Source organism: Bos javanicus, chromosome 7 (genome assembly GCF_032452875.1).
Source record: "Bos javanicus breed banteng chromosome 7, ARS-OSU_banteng_1.0, whole genome shotgun sequence".
NCBI classification, from domain to species: domain Eukaryota; kingdom Metazoa; phylum Chordata; class Mammalia; order Artiodactyla; family Bovidae; genus Bos; species Bos javanicus.
Genome location: NC_083874.1, coordinates 32,779,101 through 32,806,822, shown reverse-complemented (window position 1 = coordinate 32,806,822; position 27,722 = coordinate 32,779,101). Strand labels below are relative to the sequence as shown.

At 36.9% G+C, this 27,722-nt stretch overlaps 1 protein-coding gene across 3 annotated transcripts in view; it reads left to right on the top strand.

The window, feature by feature from the left end:
* PRR16 (proline rich 16) overlaps positions 1-27,722 on the top strand; it is a 290,552-nt gene that overhangs the window by 195,983 nt on the left and 66,847 nt on the right. The window lies entirely within an intron of this gene.

Sequence of the window (27,722 nt, the reverse complement as noted above, 5' to 3'; positions counted from 1 at the left end):
CTTTATTTTTCACTCAGAGAGCCTCTTGGAAAGGGGGATTTCTTTGGGTTAACTCAGATCACATTCAGACTCAGTCTTTGAGATTTTACATTTACTATTACTGTCCATGCCATCCTCATGCTTCTTGATGAGACAGCTCTCTGATATTCCTGTGCCATGATTGTATCCGTTTCTAAAGAGAAAACTTGCAGTTTGGCTTAGGGAACAAAGTATTTGCCCTCTCTGCTTGGAATTTGGTGTGAGTGGCACTGCATTTGGGCTGGAGACCTTCTGGATCCTCTGGCCAAGAGGCAGCTGTCAAAAAGCCCATCACTGTAACAGGCACTAATGTGCAGACCAGCTCAGCAGATGCCAGGAATATAACTTGCTGTTTGATTCCTTGAATCTGTTCTTACATAAAAAACAAAAGTTGTTTAACAACCGTATCATACCCATATACCTGATCTTTGCATGGAAAAAAGACATTTGGGATTTTCAGGGATCTCTGTTCTGAGAAGAATTGTGTGCTTGGAAAGAGAGGGAGATAGAGAAAAAAGTAATATTTACTGAACAACCATTATTAGTTATTTGGGTATTTTATTTCTGTAATATTTTATTTCATAAGAGAGAGACGGATGGAATTCAATCATCTATGGCAAAACATCAATAAATCTGGTTGGTTCTTAAATTGTTTTCTATAACCATATGTACAACCCTTTTTTTAATTAAAAATAAAACAGTGATTCAAAGTAATTTAAAAATTATGCAACAGAGGATGAGATGGTTGGATAGCATTCCCAACTCAATAGACAAAAGAGTTTAAGCAAACTCTAGGCAATAGGGAAGGACAGGGAAGCCTGGAGCCCTGTCTACAGTTGAGTTAAGCTGAGCAGAATGTGAAAACTGTCTTGATCTCCTTTAGGAGAGATGGTTATTCCCTTGTTACTGAGACCCTGAGACTTGGAAGGGTAAAGTTTACTTACCCAAGGTTTCCCAGCTATTAAGTTACAGAGTAGTGTTTGTGTGTGTGTGTTCAGTGGTGTACAACTTTTTGCAATCCCATGGACTGTAGCCTGCCAAACTCCTCTGTCCATGGGATTTCCTAGGCAAGACTATAGGAATGGGTTGCCATTTCCTCCTCCAGGGGATCTTACCGACCCAGGGATCAAACCCGTGTCTCCTGTGGCTCCTGCATTGGCAGGCAGGTTTTCTACTTGAGACAGAGTTGTGACTTCACCATAATTCTGATCTGTTTCAAGACCTATGAATCTTCCAGTATACTGCGACCTTGTAAAACTCCCAGGCAAGAGGACAGCACTGGCTGCCTGAGAAGTTTCAAAGAGTGAGTTCTTATTTTCCTAAAACTCTCCAGCAACTTTAAGGAAAGGATTATCCTAGCAAAGTTGTATTCACTTGAAACTATTGTATGCCACATGTTCTATAGTTTTAAACAATCTGAATATTTTATTGACTTAAAAGCAGATGCAGCTTTAGGGCAAGAGCCATTTAATCTGCTTGCCTGCTATGTTCCTTATTTCTAATAAAGGCTCCTTACAGGCTGCAAATGATTCTCTTAGGATATTTGTGAAACAGCTGCAGGAAATTTCCATTTTGCGATCAAATGAAAATCGTTTGTTTGTAGTACTTATGAGTTACTGTACCATTTTTGATAAGGGAAAGAAGAAAAGGAAACTTAAAGGAAATAACTTCAGTTATTAATAAATGGAGATTTTTTCTCTCTGATTAAAATCTTGAGAGAAACAAAGTATGAAAAGTTGTCAGGGACAATTCTGTTGCATATCAGAATTAGATATAATTGTGGCATCACCGGGCATAGATTCTTATCATAGGCTATAAACCAATGGCCCAGGGAGACTGAAGTTACCTGTTGGTTACTGATCAGTTTTTAGCTTCTAAGAATAGGAGGAACTGTGTTTCTCTTCACAGAATCAGCATCTATGAAAATGTTTAATATTTTTCATTTTAATGATTTTAGTCTTGATTTTTAAAAAAAATTATCAAATGACAACCATCTATTTTGGGGGCATTTCTGATGGCAGTAAAGACACCTCTTATCCTTAGCAAAATCTCTTCTTGAATTTAGTAACTATCAGGATTAATCGTTTACCTTTCCCAGTGAGGCATTTACTGTAAGAAACGTGGTCAGTGTTGACAATGTTGTCCATTCCTTGCTTTTAATCTTAGGATGTTTGAAAGACAAAAGACTTTTTTTTTTTTAGATAATGAGTATATCAAAAGCTATAAAATTCCAACCAGTGTTCTAATCATGTCTATCATTTATTTCAAGTTTTCAACAGAATGGTTAAAAACACCCATCTTTTCTTCTGTCAGAAGGGTCATTTTCTTTTACAACAGCACTTATGAGCTCCTGGTTAGATTTTAATTGTCAGGAAATGATTTCCTTAGGATACTTGAAATGAAGTGTTCTTAAAACTTCCTTACTTGACTATGCCAGTATTCTAATAAACCTCAGATAGGAAAAGCTAAAAATGCCGTTATTATTACTAAGGAAATAAAATGGATAAGGTAAAGGAGACACTCATGATTTTATGAGGTACAAGAAGCCATTTTCAAGTACTGTGAACACTAGGAGATGTTATTATCGGTTGTATTAAACATATCTATTTCAGAAGGAGACGAGAATTAAACTAAGTGTACATGCATAGCTTCAGATTTTTAAGAGTTTGGGAAAATAGAAAACAGAATTAAAGAAGGTACATGGACATTATCAAACACATTCAGTTTAAGTTAGCATTTAGTTATAATAGTATTTTCAGGCCATTTTTGACTAGTCATCTGCAAAGAATGCCAACACTTGCAGTGAGATTTTTTCCAGGGGAGAATTTTTGTCATTATCTGTTCAAAGTATTAATTACCAGCCTTTAGCATTCCCTTCAAAAACTCTTTATAATTACATCTAATCTTGTGTGTGATAATCTCTACTTGTAGAAATTTATACTGAAAATAAACAATTTTTATTAATCCACAAAATTCAAATAAAACCATGTGATCTTAGTTTGATATCTCAAAAACAGGACAATGGCCTGATTTAAACAGCACTGGCTTTAGTGATGGTTTATTTTCAGATTCACAATGATTTGTTACAAGTTGATATACTTAACGATTTTAAATTTATAAAATGTTTGTCCCTCTAGAAACAAATAACAATTAAGTAATATCCCAGCTGTCTTGAAACAAGGATACTCTTGCTCTTGTGATAGTGGAATTTTTCCAACCTTTATTTTGGAAGGAAGATTTACAATTTGTATTTCCTTGTACAGCTTTATTCTTTCAGGCATTTGCCCCAAATAGACTCTAGAATTTCAGAATTTTCAGGAAGAATAAAGTTTATAAAAAAAAAAAAAATAAGCAGACTACAACGATGAATTGTAGAGGAGATGGCACACTGGACTATCTCTTAAATGGACACATACCTCAATTTAATCCTTACTACCCTGCTGCTGCTGCTAAGTCACTTCAGTCGTGTCCGACTCTGTGTGACCCCCTAGACGGCAGCCCACCAGGCTCTCCCATCCCTGGGATTCTCCAGGCAAGAACACTGGAGGGGGTTCTCCGCCTTACTAGCCTATATACCTCCAAATTCCAAGTAGTTGTGATCTATCCTGAAGAAGTTGGGGCTAGAGGAAGTCCTAAAGGTGAGAATTTCTGCTAGCCCTCAGTTGTTAAGCAAGACTCAGAATTACTGTGACTCTAGAAGACACAGACAGAAACGTTTTAGAATTCAGAGATTATTTGGGCCAAATTCTCAATTAAACATGCAGAACTGAACCTAGAACCCTTGGCTTCTTAAGTATGTTTTTCTTCAATATTCTTCATTTGTCTTCAATTTTTTTTCAATAAGTATGTTTTATTTCATTATTAGAAAGTAAGGCATAAATGAGATTTGATGTGACATGTGTTGGAGGGTCAATATCAGGGCAAGTATGGAAGTGATTCAACTGTAGTCACTGAAGCCTCAACACAAAGTGAAGGCAATTTCCTTCTCTTATTTCTAAGCTTGTCAATGGGTAACTAGATAGGGAGTCACCGACTCAGTTGTAATCAGAGTACAGGCTGATAATGTAAAAGAAGTTGGGTGTTTGTCTATGAGAAAGACAATAAGGAGTGGTGAGCAGGGCCCTTGAATACTCTCACAGACCAAAGACACCCTTACCATCAGAGATCTTTCCTACATGACATTACACACATTAAAATATTCCCACATCCTACATTAGATAGAATTTTCCATTAAAGTTTGGATATTTAGAATTTCTTTTAGAAATTATTTGGCAGCCATTAACCATTTTGGTTGACAGTTGACTATAATGGTTTCATAATCATATAAATTACATAATCAGAACTACATATGAATTCTTGCCAAAGGAGAAAATTGTTTTCAAATGTAGTAAATTTTACCTATATACTAAGTTAATATAACTGAATTTACCATAGTGGTACATTTTATAAGTATATAATTAAATTCATTGACTTTGTTTTGCAAAGGGTCCTTTTTTTAGAATTTATAATTTTGGAAAAATTAAGGGAGTCTCAAAATTATTGTCAGTTACTGAGAATCACATAGGCCCTCATTACTCTGCCCATATATCCAGTGGGGAAAAAAATTACTTATTATGTGGGCATGTGACCAGCAGCAAAGCATATGAACTTCCTAAATGCATTTACATTAGAATATTTTAAAATACTCAGCCAGGTAGGCTGCCCTACCATATGCATAGTAGCTCATGAAAGGAGTAGGTATGCTCTTCTCATTATGACTACAGGTGTATTCCTAGCATGTATTACTATAGTTTTAGTTTTCTATTGGTGTTGTAACATATTACCCCAAATAGTAGCTTAAAACCACCCAAATGTATTATCATTCTAGAGATCAGAAGTCTGCAGTCATTTTCACTGGACTAAAATAAGTCGGCAGGGATATGTTTCGTTCTGGAGACTCTAGAGGATTCTCCAGACTTCTTCAGCTTGTAGAGTTAGCCTCCATTCCTTGGCTCATGGCCCTTTTCCATCTTGAAAGCCAGGAATGGCCTGCTGAGTTTTTCTTACTTGGTATTATTTTGATATTGGCTCTTCTATCTCTCTTTTGCATGTTTCATGAGCTCTTTTGATTATATTGGGCCCATGTGGATAATAATGATTTCCCATATTGAGGTCAGTTGATCAGCAACTTTTACTTCATTTGCAATCTTTATTTCCCTTTTCCATGTAACCTAACATATTCACTGATTCTTAGGTTAGGACATAGACATCTTTGGGGAGCCATTATTCTGCCTGTCACAACTGCAGTTATTGTACTCATTTACTTGTTTTCCTTTCCACTGGAATATAAAAGCATTGATAGGATATAAATAGCAGTTCAGAATGTTAAAAAAGAATCTTTAAATGTTTTAACTTGAAACTTATATGATTAAGCCATCAATATTACAGATTAAAAATCTGAGTTGAAAAGGCAGTAAGTTACTTGTTCAGGTTCCCTCAGCTCCATAGTGGGTTAGAACCTAGCACTTCTTGTTAGTAATTTTCTCTCTGTCATAAAACTGTCTATTTGTAATGCATCCCCTTTTTCAAATGCAGTATAATTTTGAAATTAATAGTTGGTTGAATTCATAGAATGTAGGTCCAATGAAAGTTGTAGAATTTCAATATATACAACTATACTTAATAAGTATGACTATAGTTAGAATGATATAAAAGCTTTTGAATATACCTTGACTTCAATAAGTAATCTTTTTCTAAGCTGTTCTCCTATATCAAAGCCTAGGTTATATCAAAAACTGCTCTTCAGCCAAAATTTTAATACATTTCCTAGATTCATGAACCGTACTAGTGCCCAAGGGCTTGGTTTACATTACTGGTATATTATGATTCAAAAACTATTTTTAAAAAAACCAGTTCTCTGGCTTATTGTCTTATTTTGTTCAGGTAATCAATTTCTTCTTTGTGTTATATATGTCTGTTAAAATAGATAGCAATATTAAGTTCATGAAAAGGAGTGTCCATGGAAGTAAATAGCAGGAGTTATTATTATAGTCAATGATTAATGTCAAGGAACTTGTTAGAATTTTTATTAAAATCAAATATAGAAGTACTGAATGTAAAATACGTAATTGGAAATAATTGAGTTTTCTGAAAAAGTGTTATGATAAGAATTGCCTTTTGCCAGAAGTGATTTGGGATATGGAGTATAGAAGTTAAATTGATTTCCTAAGTCTGATCTGTAAGCAGCAACCTTGTTAAATTTTGAATTCTACATGTTCTGCCTTTAAAAATAAATTATAGGACTTTATTATGACTGTCACAAGGCACTGTGGAAGCTGTTTTGATTTTAGTATTTCATGTTTATATCCTTTGAAAGTCAATGAAAAATAAACACCCACACACATATATTTATGACAAAAATTGAGTAATAAGCAAGCTGTAAATAATATGTCCTAGATGCATTCAGAAGCTAAAATTAAGTGAAAATACTCTTACTTATGGTAATATTTCATATACTATTTAATATGATTTCCATTTAGGAGTATTGTATAGTAACCAACACTTAGTCACCTTGAGGTTCAGTTTCATTTCTGAGCCAATACAATCTCATTTTGTGTTATGCTCTTCTTACCATGTTAAGAATCAAAACAGAGCAAAAGCAGATGAAAGCAGTGGTGGTATGTATGAAAAGCAAAATAAACTGCTTGTTGTTTTTCCTTTTATTATTATTCTGTGGCTATTCCAGAAAATGCACTGTTTTTGAGGTTGGCACCAATACTTCTTACCTGCCTATCACAGATTTTAAACACAAAAAGAAAAACTGGGAGAGCCTGGTAAGAAAACATCTCCAGAAATATTCCAACATGGAGAAATATTGATCACAAATGGGACGTCTTCTCAGTCATCATCTTCTCCCATGACATTCATTCAACAAACTTTCATCAGGCTCCTTCTTTGTTCAGCTCCTTTCCAAATCCTTCCCCCTCCTTGACTTTGTGGCCAGCAGAGATCTGTCTTCCCACTTATATAACTGGTCCTCTCAGAAAGCATCACCAACTTCCCCCTGTCCTTTGACTCTAAATGAATTCCACCATTTTTCTCTTTAACTCTCATTACATTTTTGTATATTTCCATACAATCACCAGTCACCTACTGAGCATTAGCATTTCCCCACAGTATTTATGTTTTGTTCTTCTTCCTTTCCTAACTGTATCATCAATTACCACCCCTTGAAGACAAAACTGCATGTGTTCTGCCTGTATCACTGGTGCTGGCTTAATTCCTGGGATGAATGTAAGGCTTAATACCTAGTTGTGGATGGATATGTAGAATGAGTGAGTGAGTGAATGAATTGGGATTCCTGAGAATTTTATCTGCACCAGGTAATGTGCTGAGAACTGAGCGTGAGGGAGATGAACATGGTTCATTTCATCACTGAACTTACAGCTTAACAATACTTTCTATAATTGCTTCACCCTTCCTCGACAATTATTTTGAACTTGAAGTATTGTAGTTTGGTGAAGAACATCTGACTAAAGTTTTTCGTCACTAATAATTTCAAACATCTTTTCTGTTGTACAGTCATTAGGTCAAAGATATGAACACTTTAAGCTGTAACTCTTTCTTGTCTCCTTCACTTTTTGGGAAATGAGTTATAACTATTGGGTTATGCTTGTTTATATTTTTAGCCAGAGGGAAATTTTTTTAAGATTTCCTAGAACTTCCTTTATTTTGGGGGGAAAAAAAAATTTAAAGAGAATATTGTAGTTGTGTATAGTTTACTTCTGGTTTAATCTTTCTTTCTGAGTTTTTCTATAGTTATCTTTGATCATTTATTCTTGAAAACTTCTGAGGGAGTCCATGGGTAACCTGACAAAAATAATGATTTGATTAATAAACTCAAGGGGGATAGATCTGCATAGAAAGCACAAAGCTGCTTCTTACACCTGTGTAGTTTCAGTCTTCTACTCAGTCACGGGCTGCAAACAAGATTGCAATGATGTGTGGCACATATGCAGTCTCTTTCTTCTTGCCTAGAAAGATGATGGCATTTGACTTGAAAAGGGGCTGGTATGAGCAATGTTTGATGTTTTCTTGGTATAATATCCTCCCACATCTGAAGTTCTCCATGACTCCAGGCTTCTCATTTGAAAAATGAACCATGCTATTTAGAGTCAAGAGAGTATTCATTAAAGCTGAATATCAGGAAGGAAAATTTATAACAACTTATAATATTTTATCATTTAATACACAAATCAAGATGGAAATTCTAAGTGGGATTTGCTTTTTACATTTAATCTGTAACTTACACTCAGTACTACAAATTTGAAGTGATAGAAATTGAATATGTTGCTTATTTCCTTCCATAGTCTAGAATTCTTAATAAGACAAGAGATAAATGCCTTGTGGATTCAACTCATCATCTCTGTAATACATTACACTTGATAGAACTTTGATTATTGGAAGTTCATATTGCTGGTGATATTTCAGAATGCAAAAGATAAGATTTTTGCTAAATTCTTCTAGTCTGATGTTCACATTCTAATTGAAACTATAGTCTGTTATTCATTTAACATATTTTAGGGCCTAGTAAAGTGAAAAAATTGACATTTACATAGGCGTTCAGTTCAGTTCAGCTCAGTCATGTCCAACTGTTTGTGACCCCATGGACTGCAACATGCCAGGCCTCCCTGTCCTTCACCAACTCCCGGAGTTTACTCAAACCCATGCCCACTGAATCGGTGATGCCATCCAACCATCTCATCTCCTGTCGTTCCCTTCTCCCACCTTCAATCTTTCCCAGCATCAGGGTCTTTTCTAATGAGTCAGTTCTTTGCATCAGGTGGCCAAGGTATTGGAGTTTCAGCTTCAACATCAGTCCTTCCAATGAACACTCAGGACTGATCTCCTTTAGGATAGACTGGTTGGATCTCCTTGCAGTCCAAGGGACTCTCAAGAGTCTTCTCCAACACCACAGTTCAAAAGCATCAGTTCTTCTGCACTCAGCTTTCTTTGTAGTCCAACTCTCACATTCATACATGACTACTAGAAAAAACATGGCCTTAATTTTTTTTGTCCCAGTCTGATGTTTACATTCTAATTGAAACTATAGTCTATTATTCATTTAACATATTTTAGGGCCTAGTAAAGTGAAAAAATTGACATTTACATAGGCGTTCAGTTCAGTTCAGCTCAGTCATGTCCAACTGTTTGTGACCCCATGGACTGCAACATGCCAGGCCTCCCTGTCCTTCACCAACTCCCGGAGTTTACTCAAACCCATGCCCACTGAATCGGTGATGCCATCCAACCATCTCATCTCCTGTCGTTCCCTTCTCCCACCTTCAATCTTTCCCAGCATCAGGGTCTTTTCTAATGAGTCAGTTCTTTGCATCAGGTGGCCAAGGTATTGGAGTTTCAGCTTCAACATCAGTCCTTCCAATGAACACTCAGGACTGATCTCCTTTAGGATAGACTGGTTGGATCTCCTTGCAGTCCAAGGGACTCTCAAGAGTCTTCTCCAACACCACAGTTCAAAAGCATCAGTTCTTCTGCACTCAGCTTTCTTTGTAGTCCAACTCTCACATTCATACATGACTACTAGAAAAAACATGGCCTTAATTTTTTTTGTCCCAGTCTGATGTTTACATTCTAATTGAAACTATAGTCTATTATTCATTTAACATATTTTAGGGCCTAGTAAAGTGAAAAAAGTGACATTTACATAGGAGACATTAACACAAATAACAAAAAACTCCAGTCTATCAAGTTTAATTAAAAAATCATTTATCTTTCATACCAAGAAGATATATGACTCCAGAGGTGGTGATTCTGGAGCTAAATGATATAAACAAGAAATAAGTTGTTTGTTTTCTGTTCTTGGTATCTCTGGCAAACTCCCTTCATGGTTGCTAAATTATTTCTGCAGCTGCAGACATGACATGAGGAATAATAAGTCTCCAAAGAAGGGGAGTAGTCAACTCCTTCTTGATTTTTTTTTTTTTAATTTTAAAGGCTTAAAATAATCTTTTCCAGAAGCTACTTAAAATGCTGCCCCTCACTTCTGATTGAGCAGCATTATGTCTAACAACTATGCCTAAACTAACCACTGGTAATAGAAGAGAATTACAATGCTAAGCGACTATCCTTGGCTTATCCTGGTCCAGGAAAGATGTCTTTCTCTGGACTACATATTGTTTATGGGTGCACCTAAACTATAGTCAGAACTCTGCTGCTGCTGCTGCTAAGTCGCTTCAGTCATGTCTGACTCTGTGCGACCCCATAGACGGCAGCCCACCAGGCTCCCCAGTCCCTGGGATTCTCCAGGCAAGAACACTGGGTTGCCATTTCCTTCTCCAATGCATAAAAGTGAAAAGTGAAAGTGAAGTCACTCAGTCCTGTCTGACTCTGTGCGACCCCATGGACTGCAGCCCACCAGGCTCCTCCATCCATGGGATTTTCCAGGCAAGAGTACTGGAAAAGGCCATTGCCTTCTCCGAGTCAGAACTCTACTATCAAGGAATTACGTATAAGGATTCAGCTTTTGTTAGGCCACAAATATTACCTCCACAAGTATTACAAATTAAACTAGGTTCTGGCCCTGAAGAATTTTACAGTCTATTGTAGGAGACTAATAGGACAACAGAGGATTATAAACAGTACCCCCAAGGTACACCCTAATAGAAGCATGTACTAGATGCTGTGGGGTTAGGAAGAGAAATATTGAGAAAGGCATATGATTTTCGATTGAGAGGAGAAAATGAAAATACTATAGATGAGAGGATAAGATTAGAGGATAAATATTAATGCTATGTGTCTATGACTGCCTATCAGGAACATATCAGGAAATATATTTGATGGTTTTCAATTTTTCAGTGCATCATTTTAACCAATTGTGAAAGGTATCTTAAAGATTTTTGTTGTTACTTCAGTCACATTATAGTTTCAATTTAATTTTTAAATGAGATATGCTTTGGGATTCCCAGGTAGTACTAGTGGTAAAGAATCCGCCTGCCAATGCAGGAGACACAAGAGATGTGGGTTCAATTCCTGGGTCGGTAAGGTCCCCTGAAGAAGAAAACGGCAACCCAGTCCATTATTCTTGTCTGAGAAATTCCATGGGCAGAGGAGCCTGGCAGGCTACATTCCATGGAATCACAAAAGAGTCAGACAGGATTTAGGGACTGAAAACAGCAACATTATATGATTGTCTTGGATTATGTATGCACAAAGTGATATCTAATGCTTCCTTATAGCTTTAAAGTTTGTTATTTCATACCTGGTAAGTTTGATTGATCAGACTCATAAGGACAATGATAATAGACAATCATGATGTTACATGCATGTTGGCTCCATTAATTTGACTATATGTGATGCCATATGGATTGTAGGAAATATTTTATTTTGAGCTTTTGTATTGTATATTAAATATCATTAAGCATTATACAATAAATTAACTCCATCAAGGTAATTGTCAGTTTTACTGTCACAAAAATAACAAAACAATGTGTTGCCTTTTTTCAATTCTTCTATTGTAATTATAATCATAAAAGGAGAGAGAGTAGAAATGATGATATTTTGGGCTGTAGCTGATGGGAACATTTTTATGTTCATTAAATCCATTTGCAAGTAGTGCTGTGATTTGAGACATGTTGTACAACAGCAACCACAAAAGCCAGTATTGTCTCATGAAATGCATGTTCCCAGTTCTAGATGAGACTACGAAAATAGCATGACAGTTATATGGAAAGTAATTTACATACTCTCAACTTTCTATTTGTGGAAACATTCTAATTGAAACTAATGACACAGATTAAATCAAATATCTTTTAAAAATCATTTTTTCTTGATCTCTCATGTGAGGTGATATTAGATGAGAATGGCATGCCTGTTTTGTAATTGATTGGACATCCCAAAAGATTGTATAAAACTCCTGTAAAGTGAAATAACTGCCATGGTTGGTCTTAATTTGGAAGACATCATGGCATATTCTAATTAAAAAGTGGAAAAACCCTGTATAAAGTTCTGTATATAGTAGAGGGTTTTATTGATTAATTGCTTAAATATGGGCACAAAAGTGAGAATAGTTGTTAAAGTCTTTATTTTGTTGATATTTCATTTTGCCAATGGGGGGCCAAAATAATTATTTATAGCTACAAGAAGGTGACTCTTGCCTCCTGTCTCCTAATCTACTAAACGGGGCCTCACACCAGACTCAGAACTCAAGTTTTGAGTCGCTACATGTTTTATATTTTTCCTCTCTTTTTTGCTTCCACCGTTATTCTTGTTTTCATCTTTATTTTGCCATTTTCCTACCCAAATTTATAGTTTACTAGGTTACCTTTTGATACATTATTATTTTTATCTCTTCCAAATGCAAAAAAATAATGTATCTTTATTCTACATATGTAAGAAACTTAATTCTCCCAAGATTCTCACTTGCTTTAATTCATAAGAATTCAAAGAATTATCAATGTCTATCAGATTTTTTTTCTGTTTTTTATCAACTTGTAGTAGAAATAGTTTTTTTGAGAGATGGAGGATAATCTGTCCTCATTTCTCTTTTCCACATTTTGGTCAAGGAGCTATCAAACAATGAAAATTTGGAAAATTAGAAATAAAATTCCTAAATAATTGACTGTAAGTGACAGAAATGTCTTTACTGTGCATATTTTTACTGTATTTTTATGTTTGTTCTATATTTAGGGCAAGCATTTTCCCAGAGTCTTGAACAGTTTTGTGATGGATTTAAAAATATTTTTTCCTTTATTATTCTTTTGTCTAAATGAACTGCAAGAAGATTTTTTTACCTCTTCTTTAAACTTTCCAAATACCCTATTCTTTAAACTTTATCAATATGAAAAAGGAAATTCCCATCACTCGGGGAACTACTATAACCTTCAATTGTTAAAACTTTGTCTCACTCCATCATCCTAGTTTGCCATTTCAGGGTATAGGTAAATATCTGTGTAATTCATTTATACCGAATATATGAGGAACCTGCCACACACTAGACACAGTTCTAAGATTTGAGAGAATAGCAGCAGACTAATTGATAAGATCCATCTGTCATGGAATTTCCATTGAAAAATAAATGTATAATATAATATCTGTAGCAGTAAATCAGAGAAGGCAATGGCAACCCAATCCAGTACTCTTGCCTGGAAAATCCCATGGACGAAGGAGCCTGGTAGGCTGCAGTCTATGGGGTCGCTAAGAGTTGGATACGATTGAGTGACTTCACTTTCACTTTTCACTTTCATGCTTTGGAGAAGGAAATGGCAACCTACTCCAGTGTTCTTGGCCTGGAGAATCCCTGGGAAGAGGGAGCCTGGTGGGCTGCCGTCTATGGGGTTGCACAGAGTTAGACACGACTGAAGCGACTTAGCAGCAGCAGCAGCAGCAATAAATATTTGGGGAGAAAAGAAAACCTAAGTGACAGAGGATCAAATCATCATTTTAGCTTGAAAAGGATTATTAGAACAGACCACTGTGATAAGATACTTGAACAGAGAATCAAATATGATAAAGGAACAAGAGCTGGCACTACTCTGGAGAGAAAGTATTGCCAATAAAAGAAACCATGTGTAAAGGGCTTAAAGTGGGAGCCAACTTGAGCTCTTTGGTCAGCAGGGAGATCAGATGGCTGAAGTAGAGTGAGTATGAAAGGGAAGGAGATGAGATCATGAAAGGATCAATTTTATCCTTGGTTTCATGGTGATCTCCTTGAGGGTTTCACATTTAAGTGATTTGTTTTATTCCCAAGATACAGTTCAGGGACTTCTCAAGTGGCTCAGCAGTTTAAAAAAAAAAAAAAAATCCACCTGCCTTTGCAGGAGACTCAGGTTCATTCCCTGGATTGGAAAGCTCCCCTGGTGGAAGGAATGGCAACCTACTCTAGTATTCTTGCCTGGAAAATTTCATGGACAGAGGATCCTGCTGGGTTACAGCCCATAGGGTCAGACACAGTCCAAAGAGTTGAGCACAGTTGAATGACTGAGTACACACGCACACATGAACCTGGCACAGAATAGGTCTTTCAGTAAATATTTGTTGAAAAAAATGATTAAGATGCAGGGATTAAGGCCATTCAGATGTTTGGTCAATCAGAGTAGAATGAATAAAACAGCAGAATATTCAGGGACTTCCAGCAGTTTGATGCAGCTGAAAGATACTAGGTACCAGGAGGCACTGGAAGAAAGAAACAATAGCGAGTGGATGTCAGACCACAAGAGGGCTCTTGATACTACCAGGAAGAGCTAGGATTCCATCCTCTAGGCAAGTGCAGAGTTGACAATAGGGTATAATATGATCAAGCTTTAATTTGGGTCAGGGGGAAAGTCTGCTGGTAATGTGAAAGATGAAATAAGGAGGGATCAGCTATAAAAGCTGTATTAACTTGGTAGAATCCATGGTATTTCAAATATGTTTCATATTTTGGGTTAAGAAGAGAAGGTAGTCCTTGAGGTTCCCAGTTTTCTGCTTTGGGACCTGATGACAGTTCTGCCACTCAGTGGCACTGGCATGGGAGCATGGAGATCAGATTCTGGGACTAGGGAACAATATTATTTATTGTTTGAATTGTTACTTGCAGGTCTAGTTGACTGGATTTAAACAAGTAGGAAAAGAACAGTGTGTTATATCACTTTGTCATCCATTTCTTCTGGTATGATGACTTGCATGTGCAATTCTTCATTGTATATTAAGAATTTTAAATATCAGTATATTGTATTAAGTACACCTTATAAGCTTTATGAAAGGAGCAGGGGAGAACTGTGTGGTTGAAGTGTATATAATTTCCTCTCAGTTTTCCACGGGAGTAAGCAGATTTCAATGAAACGTCTTAGTACAGAGTATTCAAAGGAGTTAACTGTTGTCTTTGCCATTTTGTCCATGAAACAAGATGATACAAAATCTCCAAATTTGAGGATTTAAGGCATCAACAGATGAAAAAATCTTGAAAACTAGTTTACATGCATTGCATTAATTATGGTAAAAAAAAATCAAAACCCCAATGTACTATTCTTAATTTTAAAGGTATGTAAAAAAGATCAAATATTTTTATTTTCTTAAAGAAAGCAATTTTCATCAACAAACTCTACTGAAACATCAGTTGATTCCCTAGGCTAGTCTAATGTCATATAATGAGTATTTAATTGCAATTATTCTGACTGGTTTGTCAAATAAGTCCCTTTTACTCATGTCAAATATCTCCCTTCTGAGGAAGTTGTTTTAATGTCTAGGTCATTTCTCCAAAACTGTGATGTTACTGTGCTCTATTTCACATGGCGTGAAATGAAAACAAGGAGTCGTAAAATTAAGATAGCTAATATGATAGTTTTTTAATATCATTACGTAACTAGTAACTAGCAATAACATCTCTTGTACCCAAAGGACTATATTTGTCTTTCATCCTGCAATTAAAGGGAATAGACAATACCCTGAAAATGTATCATATATGCAAAATATTGGACATTTAGTTGCCCGAGACTTCTACTGGTTCCAGCAGTTTCACAGCTTTTCAACAGATTTAAAGTCTGACCTATATTATATCAGGTGCTGTGCAGGCACTGGAGAAACACAAACAAATTATGACATGTTTGCTGCCCTTCAGAGGCTGTGCTTAAAAATTATTGTTTTAATATTAATATTTATGTACTTATATTTCAAAATTGTTAATATTTGTAAAAGTTAGGGATGGATATGATCACATTATATTTACATTAATTGAGAGTTTATTCTCTAGTTAAAGAAAAAAAACTTAAATTTATGACTTTTTTGTAAATGTTTTTGAATCAATTTATTTTAGATTGTCAAAAATTTTCTATGTAGAGATACAGATCTAGATATGTCTCTTCACTGATCTATATGGGCTATTTTATTACTTAATGCCTTTTATAGCTTTGAGGGGGAAAGCTTTTTAATTTTTCTTCTTTGATCAGATTTGTGTCTTGGGGAAATAGATGGGGAAACAGTGGAAACAGTGGCTGACTTTATTTTTTTGGGCTCCAAAATCACTACAGATGGTGATTGCAGCCATGAAATTAAAAGACGCTTACTCCTTGGAAGGAAAATTATGATCAACCTAGATAGCATAATCAAAAGCAGAGACATTACTTTGCCAACAAAGGTTCGTCTAGACAAGGCTATGGTTTTTCCTGTGGTCATGTATGGATGTGAGAGTTGGACTGTGAAGAAAGCTGAGCACCGAAGAATTGATGCTTTTGAACTGTGGTGTTGGAGAAGACTCTTGAGAGTCCCTTGGACTGCAAGGAGATCCAACCAGTCCATTCTGAAGGAGATCAGCTCTGGGATTTCTTTGGAAGGAATGATGCTGAAGCTGAAACTCCAGTACTTTGGCCACCTCATGCAAAGGGTTGACTCATTGGAAAAGAGTCTGATGCTGGGAGGGATTAGGGGCAGGAGGAGAAGGGGACAACAGAGGATGAGATGGCTGGATGGCATCATTGACTCGATGGACGTGAGTCTGGGTGAACTCCGGGAATTGGTGATGGACAGGGTGGCCTGGCATGCTGCAATTCATGGGGTCACAAAGAGTTGGACACGACTGAGCAACTGAACTGAACTGAACATAAATTTATATTTAGTAATTTTATAATAAAAAACATCTTCAGACACTGTAGCCAACCACAGGCCCAGTCTCATACCAGGCATTCTGGGAGCCCCCTTATCCCATCCAGGCACCCAGCTGGAGCATTCTGGATAGCAAGCACCTTCTGTCCTTCCTGTGGAATTCTGCTGGACTGTGAGTTCCTGTTCACTTCACTCTTCTGAGTGTTCAGGTCCTAAAAACTATTGAACAAAAAATGTGTTCAATTATTTTTTCCTTGAATGAATAACACAGTGATGAAACAGAGGAACTTCTGTCATCTCAGTGAGGAAGCCAGTGAGTTCCACTTGCAGCGTATCTATAATCTAGCCACTCTGAAACATGAGAGGTTGAATATGCTCTGGTAATATCAGCATTTGGGGATTCTTGGGAAAGAGGAAGGCTTATTATACTAAACACATGTCTTGATACTTGGCACTAAATTTATTCATTTTATGTAATTAAAAGTGTCTTTTACCCATTTCAGTACCGAATATAGTGAATAAGAGAATACCGTGGGCTTCGTGAGATCTCTGTAGTTTTGATAATGCTTTGAATGTAAAACATAAAGAAAGTTGAGATGTAAATAGTTCTTTTTTTGCTAAACAAAAGAAGAGCAGAACAAAGAACTATCTGCTTCAGATTCAAACAGTATAGTAATTATCTGTGGGTGTCAAGAAATCACAGATGCACTTTTCCTCTTTGAGCCTTCTGTCGGCAGTGCAGCTGGAGGTGGAGGTTAGAGCTGAGCTGTTAAAAGGTCACACGAGGGGTGGGGGCAGTGGGGGAACAGGAATGTCTGCACAGCTTTCCACAATGCCCTACAATTTATTGATTTTTTTTTTTAAGATATATAAAAGGTATGTAAGGTAACAAAACTAGACTTCTACCATTCTCTCTTGGTTCTTAGCAAAAAAGAAATGGCCTGCCGTTGGAATAAGGTAGCTGTCCCCATTGTAACTTAGTACTTTGGTTCTTATATAAATTAGTATCTCTTAGTTTAATGTTTCATGGTTTGTAGTTTAATACTTTTAATATTTAACAATGGCTTCAGGCTCAGTCTCTTTAGTCGTATCTCTTTGCAAACCCATGGACTGTAGCCCACCAGGCTCCTCTGTCCATGGGATCCTCCAGGCAAAAAAATTGGAGTGGGTTGCCATGTCCCCCTCCATGGGATCTTCCCAACACAGGGATCAAACCTGCATCTCCTGAATCTCCTTCACTGCAGGCAGATTCTTTACCAATGAGCCACAAGGGAAGCCCACAGATGACTTGAACAGAGTAAATTTTAATGTAGTACCTGCTGTTGGTTTTAGTCTTTGGGGACATACACTAATGGAAAAGTGATATCTATTGACTGTTCTGACGGATATGTCTACTCTTTATGGGGAGGAAACTTTATATGCCAAATTTCCATAAACAGGGCTGAATTCAGGCTGTGCATGTTCAGAGGACCCCTTTGAGATCTCCATGGCAACTGACTCATCCTTCTACCCACTCAGTGGGAACACTGTTACCATAGTTTGTAGATTTCTCATTTTTCATGCTTGTTCTCTAAAAAATTTGTCCTGTTAATAAGATAGCTGCTCATCAATCCACTAGAAGTCCTCTTCAGTTCAGAATACCACTGAAACTTCCCCTAACCAAGATCACCAATGTTGCCTTTATTGCTGAGTTATCAGTGTCCTGTCCTTGAAAGTGTCTCCTTCCTTGATTTGTAAGACTTCACCCACAATTCCTTCATTTCTTTTTTTCCTTTTCCTTCCCCAAGTCCTTTCTTCTTGCCAAATGTATCTGCTCCTCCAAGATTCTGTACTTGCCTGCCTTTGCCTCACATGTTGCACTTTACCAGGATAACCCTTTCAGTTCCATGGTTTGAAATTCATTTAAAAGCTAAGGACTTCCAAAGTGGTGTCTTCAGAGGAACCCTCTCTGCAAAGTTCCAGATGTGTGTTCATCTTCCTACCATATAACTGCGCTTGGGCATCCTACACGCAACAGAAACTGAATATATTCAAGACAAAATTCCATCTCCTTTCCACAAACCTGTATTGTTAATTTCTTTTAATACTTATCACTTGTACTGCCATGCAGACACCCCTTGTAACAAGCTATGAGAACATTGCTTAAACACTTTGAATAGTTTATCTGGAAAACAAGAATAATTGTGCCTTGCAGAATTGCTGTGATGACTATGTAGTAGATATGTTTTAAATATTTAGTAAATATTAAATCAGAGAAGGCAATGGCAACCCACTCCAGTACTCTTGCCTGGAAAATCCCATGGACGGAGGGGCCTGTTGGGCTGCAGTCCATGGGGTCACTAAGAGTTGGACACGACTGAGCGACTTTACTTTCACTTATCACTTTCATGCATTGGAGAAGGAAATGGCAACCCACTCCAGTATTCTTGCCTGGAGAATCCCAGGGACGGGGGAGCCTGGTGGGCTGCCGTCTATGGGGTCGCACAGAGTCGGACACGACTGAAGTGACTTAGCAATAGCAAATATTAAATACTATTTAAATAATAGTAAATATTGGTTTAAAAATAATGGAGTGTTGCTTCATGCATCCAAATAAATCTAAGGCTTTAGATGGTGATCCATGTTAAAATATGAAAACATAGAAAATAAGTTAACTAGTAGAGGTTGCCTTAGTTTATTTCTAGAATCATTAAGAAAACTTTAATATTTAAAATGCATGGAGTCTCTTAAAGATCAAGCAGACAGGTAATAATACAGGCGGAGAAAATCTAAACATTATCTAAATGCCTACAAACAAAGTTGACTAAGTAAACTGCAGAATATTTTTTCAATGAATATTCTCTTCAGTATTCTATTGACAGTGTGGATCAGTGTTTATAATTTAACATCATATGAAGAAATTCTAATATAGAATAACATGTATTATTTGGTCAATTTATATATAAAAAGAGTATGGCATGAAATAAAATTTAAAATATATATTATAGCTATATATGGAAAGTGAGTTAATTTTTTAAATATTATTTATTATAATTTGCTTTTGTAATTTAAAAAATTAAACTAGCAAAGTAATAGTCTCTGACCTAAAAATAAACCAATTTAAGTATTTAAACAGGCTATAATATTTTGAGAAAGCAGCAATAAAAGCAAAATTTTTTTTCAAAATGGATTTTCTTAGAGGAGGCTGGAAGCATTTTGCATGTAAAAAATGTGAGTCAAAAACAGCAAAATGATTTTTCCCTTTGTCCAGCAAGGAGGCAGTTTTTAGGTTATTAAGTTTTAATGACATAATTAGGAAGTGATCTTAAGGGGATATTTTCACACCGATGGCAAATCATACCTGTCCAGATTATACTAAATTCCCATATGGCCGCACTATATAAGCAATAAATGGAAGGGGATAATTTGAAATCAACTATGAACCTGAGATTTGCTGGGTTTGTTTTCTCTTGGGAATTCATGTTGCCAGATTCAAGAAGAGCATTTATTCAGACTCTAAAGGAAAACGCTTTATCTGTCTGTCAAACTGGAGTGTTTTTCTACATCTGGGCAGCAGCAACCTGCAGTTCGGGCTCTCAAGTGCCTTATTTTTAACATTGCTTATTCTCACTATATTCTTGTAACAGCCATGTATTACTATTAAATCATTTGTTAGTGATTATGTTTGAAGTTCACATCTATTATTTGAGAATCTTATTGCAAAGATAGAAGCATTTTCAGGATGAATAACTGAAGCTTTAATTTGCTGCTTATACAGCAAAGAATGCCTCAAATGCCAGGTGTTCGGTACATCATTCATGCTTTTCCTCTACCTCCTCTAAGCCATTTCGTTCTAACAGATGCGGCAGGAGACTATTCTCCCCTATTGCTAAAATCAGTGCGGCTCTGAGAGCATTATTTTGCAGATTCCCTGCTTATGATTAAGTTCTTTTGAATTGTAAAGTGCTACAATGTAAAATTTCTCTAAGCTTCCTAGAACTAAGCAAATCCATTTCTGATGGAGGCGATTTAAACATATGAATTGATTTCAAATAAAGATGGAGCCTTTATTATTTTTTTTTTATATCACCTGAAAGCCAATATTATCATGAACGTGGATAGTTTCTGAAATTGGACATTTCTGGAGCTGTATTTAGATTCTGACTCTCTCCATCTATGTGGCCATAGGTAAATTTGTAAATCTTTCTGAACCTTTATCGCCTCATCTACCAAAGTGTCAGAATAACTTTTATTTCTTAATTTTGAGATTTAACATGAGTGGATATATGAAAGCATGTAGCACTGTGCATGACAATCGTGTTCATTCATGATTTCTTAAAGGTCAAGAAGATCTAGTATGTGGTCAACACGGCATTAATCATGGCATTAATCATCACTGCTTGGTGATTCAAGCAGTTCACTCTTAGCTGGGGTTTGCATGTTGGTTTGCTTACTGTCTGTCTAGCGTCCACCACAAAATTTAAGACTCCATGAAAGCAAGTATCTTCTTTTTATGACTGAATAATTGAATGAATGAAATATTATCTGATTTAAATCCTAAAGCTGCAAAGTAAATGGCCACATGATAGGAGTGATGAGGCTCAAAGAGTAATTTTATCAAGAGGTAACATAAGCAAATTGGGAAATGAGAAACAGCCTGACATCTGGGGAAAATGCCATCAGTTTGATATTGCTGGGATGTGAAGGGTAACGAGGGGAGGAGCACTGAGTCATGGAGGACTTTGCATGCTGTTCCAAGAAAGAAACTATTTTTCTATTATCCGGTAGCTTTCAGTCTTTGCTATGGAGACCCAAATGGGCTCCTCAGAGTACCTCAGAACTGCCAAGGAAGTGAAAAGGAAACCATGTGTGTGGGGTTTATCCTACAACTCCCATTTTTCTTATCTAACTTGAATATAATGTGCCAACCAGGACTATTTTTATTTCTATAAACTATCTTGAGTACTACATTCAGGGTTTTGAGTAATGGCTTATTTTTAGAAATGATTTTACTTCTTTCCAATCGAGAGAAATATACCATTTTAATGGTGACAATGGACTACTCGGTACAATAGAATGGTATGGAAACCTTTGTATGTCTGATAGATCTCCTAAGCAGCTCTCTAAAGGATGCATTCTCAGGACTATAAGGTAGGTAACAGAGTTAATCATAGTACAACCAACGTGAAAAACAAGAGGCAGAAATAGATATGCAACATTTAAGGTCATACAGACCATGAAGGGCTTGTGGAATACTCAGCAGTAGTTGTCCAGCTGAAAAAATAAGTAGATGAACCTGAAGCTTGGGAAAATTTCTGGGCTGAACACATCGATTTGAGAGTCATTTACATAAGGGTGAAATTATAAGAATAGATAAATTATCAATCTGTGAAGATTTACAAAGAGAAGAGCACTGGGCCATGGATGGACACTTGGGGATGATTGACTTTTCAGGCATGAGGTTAGGACAAGGAGCAAGGAGATAAATAAGAAACCTATGTACAAAGAAAGCTAGGATAGTTTGGCACCAGTGAAAACCATGAGCGTACTGTTTAAGAAGGGATGATGGAGCATGGAATGTAAGCTATCTGGGGGATTTATCAAATAAGGAGTCAAAGTTATAACTCATAAATGTGAAAATAAATGAGTATTTACCCTGAGATGCTTTTACTAGTGCTACTGTATTATCTAAACTTGACTTCTCTGCTCTTTTTAGTGCCTCCAGGCTCACTTATCCTTATCCTTACTCAGACTGCAGGCTGTTCATATGGAGATTAGAGTTAATCCTTTTATCTTCTATGAGGCTGTGCATATCATTAAAACATAAATTATACATTGCCTTCTGGAGAAGGCAATGGCACCCCACTCTAGTACTCTTGCCTGGAGAATCCCAGGGATGGAGGAGCCTGGTAGGCTGCAGTCCATGGGGTTGCTGAGAGTCGGACACGACTGAGCAACTTCACTTCACTTTCACTTTCACAACTTACCATCAAATGTAAATTCTTCAACCATGTTTAAAGTATGACACTAAGGTTTCACAACATGTGTGGAAAAGTTGAAATAAAAGATACTTGATAATTCAACAGATCTTAGAACCTAACAAAATTCCTATGCATGTATCTGATAGAATATTTCCCTTGAAAAGTTAGAAATCTGTGTGGATAGTACACACTTATAGTGTAGAGTAGACTAAAATGTGTTATAGATTCTGAATATAGAGATCAAGAATGGTGGATGAATCATTTTCATAAATGTCATTTAAATGCTCTTAAGTTATACAAGAAGCCAAAGTGAAGTCGCTCAGTCATGTCTGACTCTTTGCGACCCCATGGACTGTAGCCTACCAGGCTCCTCTGTCCATGGGATTTTCCGGGCAATACTACTGGAGTGGATTGCCATTTCCTTCTCCAAGGGATCTTCCCAACCCAGGGATCAAACCCAGGTCTCCCGAATTATAGACAGACGCTTTACTGTCTGAGCCACCAGGGAAGTCATGTATATGATTATTTGGGACTGCTGTTCTTACAAAATTTAGGGACTGCTGCTGTCTCTGTGGGTGGCTGGCTCACACCTTCTTGTAAAAGTTGATTGTGCACATCTTTTCTCAACTCCATATCCAATCAGGTCTTCTTGGTAGCTTGAAATTGCACACAGAGGCTGTATTGATCCTATGGAATTTTTTACTTTTCCTGGAGAAAGTGAAAGTGTTAGTCACTCAATCATGTCCAATTCTTTGTGACCCGGTAAACTTAACCCACCAGACTCTCCTGTCCATGGAATTCTCCAGGCAAAAATACTGGAGTGGATTGGCATTTTCTTCTCCAAGGGATCTTCCCGACCCAGGGATTGAACCCTGGTCTCCTGCCTTGCAGGCAGACTCTTTACCGATTGAGCCATGATTATTAATAATAATTCCTGGAGTTGCATTAGTAACAGAAGAGACAGGCAAATGCAATTGCCTTCAATATGCTCCATTAGTAGGGCTCTTCTTATGCCCTGGTACACTGAAACACAGGGCAGGGGCTTCATTGGTGGCTCAGTGGTAAAGAAACCGTCTGCCAATGCAGGAGATGCATGTTCAAGCAATGGATCGGAAAGATCCCCTGGAGAAGGAAAGAGCAACCCACCCCAGTACTCTTGCCTGGAGTCACATGGGGTCACAAAGAATTGGACACGACTTAGTGACTAAACAACAACAGCAGCACTGAAACACAATTGCCCAGGGCGTGTGTTTGTGTCTGTTCTGAATTTCCAGCAAGGTCAGTCTGGAAATGAAAGCATATTATGCTATGAGTCGTTAGACCCAATTTCCTTTGGCCATCCATTCAAAATACTGCACTGTATTAACAGGTACAAGTTCGTAATCACCTTTGATCCCACTGTTCCACTAAACTGTTATTTTCATTATAGAACTTGTGTTAAGTTTCTACCTGTATTACTGAAAATTATTGAAATTTCTCATGCAGTATTCAAGAGGGTCTATAATCATGAACAGCATTAGACCCATGCTTAGTTCTCTCACAAATTATCTCCTCAGTGAATTTGTTATTATGCAACCAGGAAGCAGCTATAGCTTTCAGGCTTTAATTGGCACAGAACCTTAAGCGTCCATCCTGATTACCCAGCCTTCCCACAGTTTTCCTGAGCTGGTTAAAAGGCTTCTTTCAAGTCCTTGTTACCAATGATTTTCTTTGTGTGTCTCTTTTTATTTCACAGTGTTTTCAATGTTTCCTTTCATTTGAGAAAAAAATATGTACATTTATTTATTTATTTATATGGAAAAGAGTTTTTACCATAGTTCAAATACATTCAGATCAGATCAGATCAGTTGCTCAGTCGTGTCCGACTCTTTGTGACCCCATGAATCACAGCACGCCAGGCCTCCCTGTCCATCACCAACTCCCAGAGTTCACTCATACTCACATCCATCGAGTTGGTGATACCATCCAGCCATCTCATCCTCTGTCATCCCCTTCTCCTCCTGCCCCTGATCCCTCCCAGCATCAGAGTCTTTTCCAATGAGTCAACTCTTCGCACGAGGTGGCCAAAGTACTGGAGTTTCAGCTTCAGCATCATTCCTTCCAAAGAAATCCCAGGGCTGATCTCCTTCAGAATGGACTGGTTGGATCTCCTTGCAGTCCAAGGAACTCTCAAGAGTCTTCTCCAACACCACAGTTCAAAAGCATCAATTCTTCGGCGCTCAGCCTTCTTCACAGTCCAACTCTCACATCCATACATGACCACAGGCAAAACCATAGCCTTGTCTAGACGAACCTTTGTTGGCAAAGTAATGTCTCTGCTTTTGAATATGCTATCTAGGTTGGTCATAACTTCAAATACATTCAAGTATACTTAAAAGTTGCATTTATTTGATTTCAACTACATAATTCCTTATTTAAAACTTGTGTGGGGTGGGGGTGGATAGTGAAAGTGAAAGCCATTCAGTCATATCTGACTCTTTGCAACCCCATGTAATATACAGTCCATGGAATTCTCCAGACCACAATACTGGAGTGGGTAGCCTATCCCTTCTACAGTGGATCTTCCCTACCTAGGAATCTGACTGGGGTCTCCTGCATTGCAGGTGAATTCTTTACCAACTGAGCTACTAGGGAAGCCCTGTTGGGGTGGATAGATGCTACGAACTCATTAGTTAAATAATCTGATTCCCTTTTATTTTCCAATCTCCTCTTGATTTATTTAATTTGAAGTTTTTTGAAACTCTGAGTAATGTGTAGCTACTGAATTTCTTACATTTTCAGTTCAAAAAGATTTTTTTTCCTTTTGATTATCTGTGCCTCAGTTTCCCCATTTATACATGTACTCTCCTTTAGAAATTGTTAAATGTTTGTGTATCCCAAACACATGTATACCAACTCTTATTAGGAAAATATTATTATTTTTAAAATAATTATTTGAGAAAATTAAGAATATTTCTCACAAAATCTATTTCTTGATTGCTTTTGTGGCTGAGCTTCCCATGTGGCGTTAATAGTAAAGAAACTTCCTGCCAGTGCATGAGAGGTGAGAGACATGGGCTTGATCCCTGGGTCGGGAAGATCCTCTAGAGAAGGAATGGCAACCCACTCCAGTATTCTTGCCTGAAGAATCCCATAGACAGAGGAGTTGGGCAGGCTATAGTCCAACGGGTTGCAAAGAGTCAGACAGGGCTGAAGCAACTTGATACAGCAGAGCATAGAAATCTAAAAAAAAAATGTAATGTTATAAATTCCATAAAAGTAACAAGCAACTCCTTGGAGGTTAAGACTTGGGTTTATAACCTTTCTTTTTTGCTGGTATTTCTAATGTACTAGTACCTGAAGAGTTGTATCTCTATATTCTGAAAGACATGCAAAGGAGAAAAAAAAATTAAAAATCCATCTTCTACACTTCGAAGATGGAATTGTTAGCATGCATTGAATTTTAATATTGATTTACTTTTTCTGCTTTAAAATCCTTTTGTGTTTCAAGATTTCTATGCCTGCTTTGGCTTCCTGGGTAGCTCAAACTATAAAGAATTTGTGATGCAGGAGACCTGGATTTGATCCCTGGGTAGGGAAGATCCCCTGGAGAAGGGCATGGCAACCCACTCCAGTATTCTTGCCTGGAGAATTTATGAACAGTCCTGTCCATGGGGTTACAAAGAGTCGGACAAACTCAACTAAGTGACTACCACTTTCGCTTTCATGCTTGCTTTAGCTTTGCTGTATAGGACATAATACCGAGCTTCATGACTTACAATAGCTTAGAAAAAGGAAAGGCAGTATAACAACAGAGAACAACACTGGCTGGCTGTGTTTTGTTGTATTTCTCCTGAAAGCCAGAATTTGGGGCTGTGTTTTGTTTTATTTCTCCTGAAAAACAGATCAAATGATTAAAATACACTCAACCAGATATCTGATTAAAATTGTTTGGGAGATACAAGTAAGTGCTAAATGGGCGTGCTTTTTGTATAGCTTCTAATGGTTACATGCAATAAATACATGCATACATTTCAAGAGGTAAATCTTGCTTTAGAAAGTATTTATTCTATTAAGCAGTTTTGAATGCCCAGAATAAATAAAATGTGTGTTTTTAAAGGCTTGAATTTTAGAATATCTAGGCAAATAATGATATTATACCCCTATCCACTAACTCAATACTGATGTTTGGCAATGTATTGTACACTTTTTAAAAACAATTCATAGAGATTGATTTAGGAACTAGAGAATACACAGAAGAAACCAAGCCTTTGATAATGCATCTTAGGGCAAAAAGTGTACAAACTAGATATTAAGAAAATATAGAGAATCAACCGAGAAGAAAAAATGACCAGAAAAAAAAGAAAAAAAAACTTGTATTTATAGAAAATACAATTCTTCATAAAAAGTATAATGAAGAATGATTGACATTCTTGTTTAAACAGTCAGCTTATCAACTATACATCTTGCAAGCTCCTGGGTTTCTGTAATAGCTCAGTTAGTAAAGAATCCACCTGCAATGCAGGAGACCCTGGTTTGATCCCTGGGTTGGGAAGATCCCCTGGAGAAGGAAAAGGCTACCCACTCCAATATTCTGGCCTGGAGAATTCCATGGACTCTATAGTACATGGGGTCACAAGAGTTGGACATGACTGAGCAACTTTCACAAGTTCCTTTTGATTTAATAGACAAAAGTAACTGTCATTCAGTTAGAGGGTGAGGATAAAAGGAGGGTGTTTGCCCAGCCTTGTCCCTAGATTTTCCAACCTAGATATGATGTCTTCACTATATTAAAAAAGTATTATATTTAGAAATTATCTGAATATAATATTACTTCACAAACAGTCTACTTTAATCCTCAGAACTTTGCTTTAGACTCTTCAAGTCATACTATTGACGAGTGCTTCCCAACTTTGTGTACCTAATAAACTGGATGATATCATCATCATGACTGAAAGCAAGGGAATGCTTCTTTTTTGCTTACTATGTTTATAGTTTTATTTTCTTCAATGTTTTAATATGTAAATTGTGCCCCAAAATTTCAGAGAGAAATGAAGACTGTTCAGTAGTATGGCACAGACAAAGTTAGTATTTTTATTGATTTTATTAAAGTGTAGTTAATTTGCAATATCAGTTTTAAGTGTACAGCCTAGTGATGGAACAGTTTTATAGATTATATTCCATTTAGAGTTA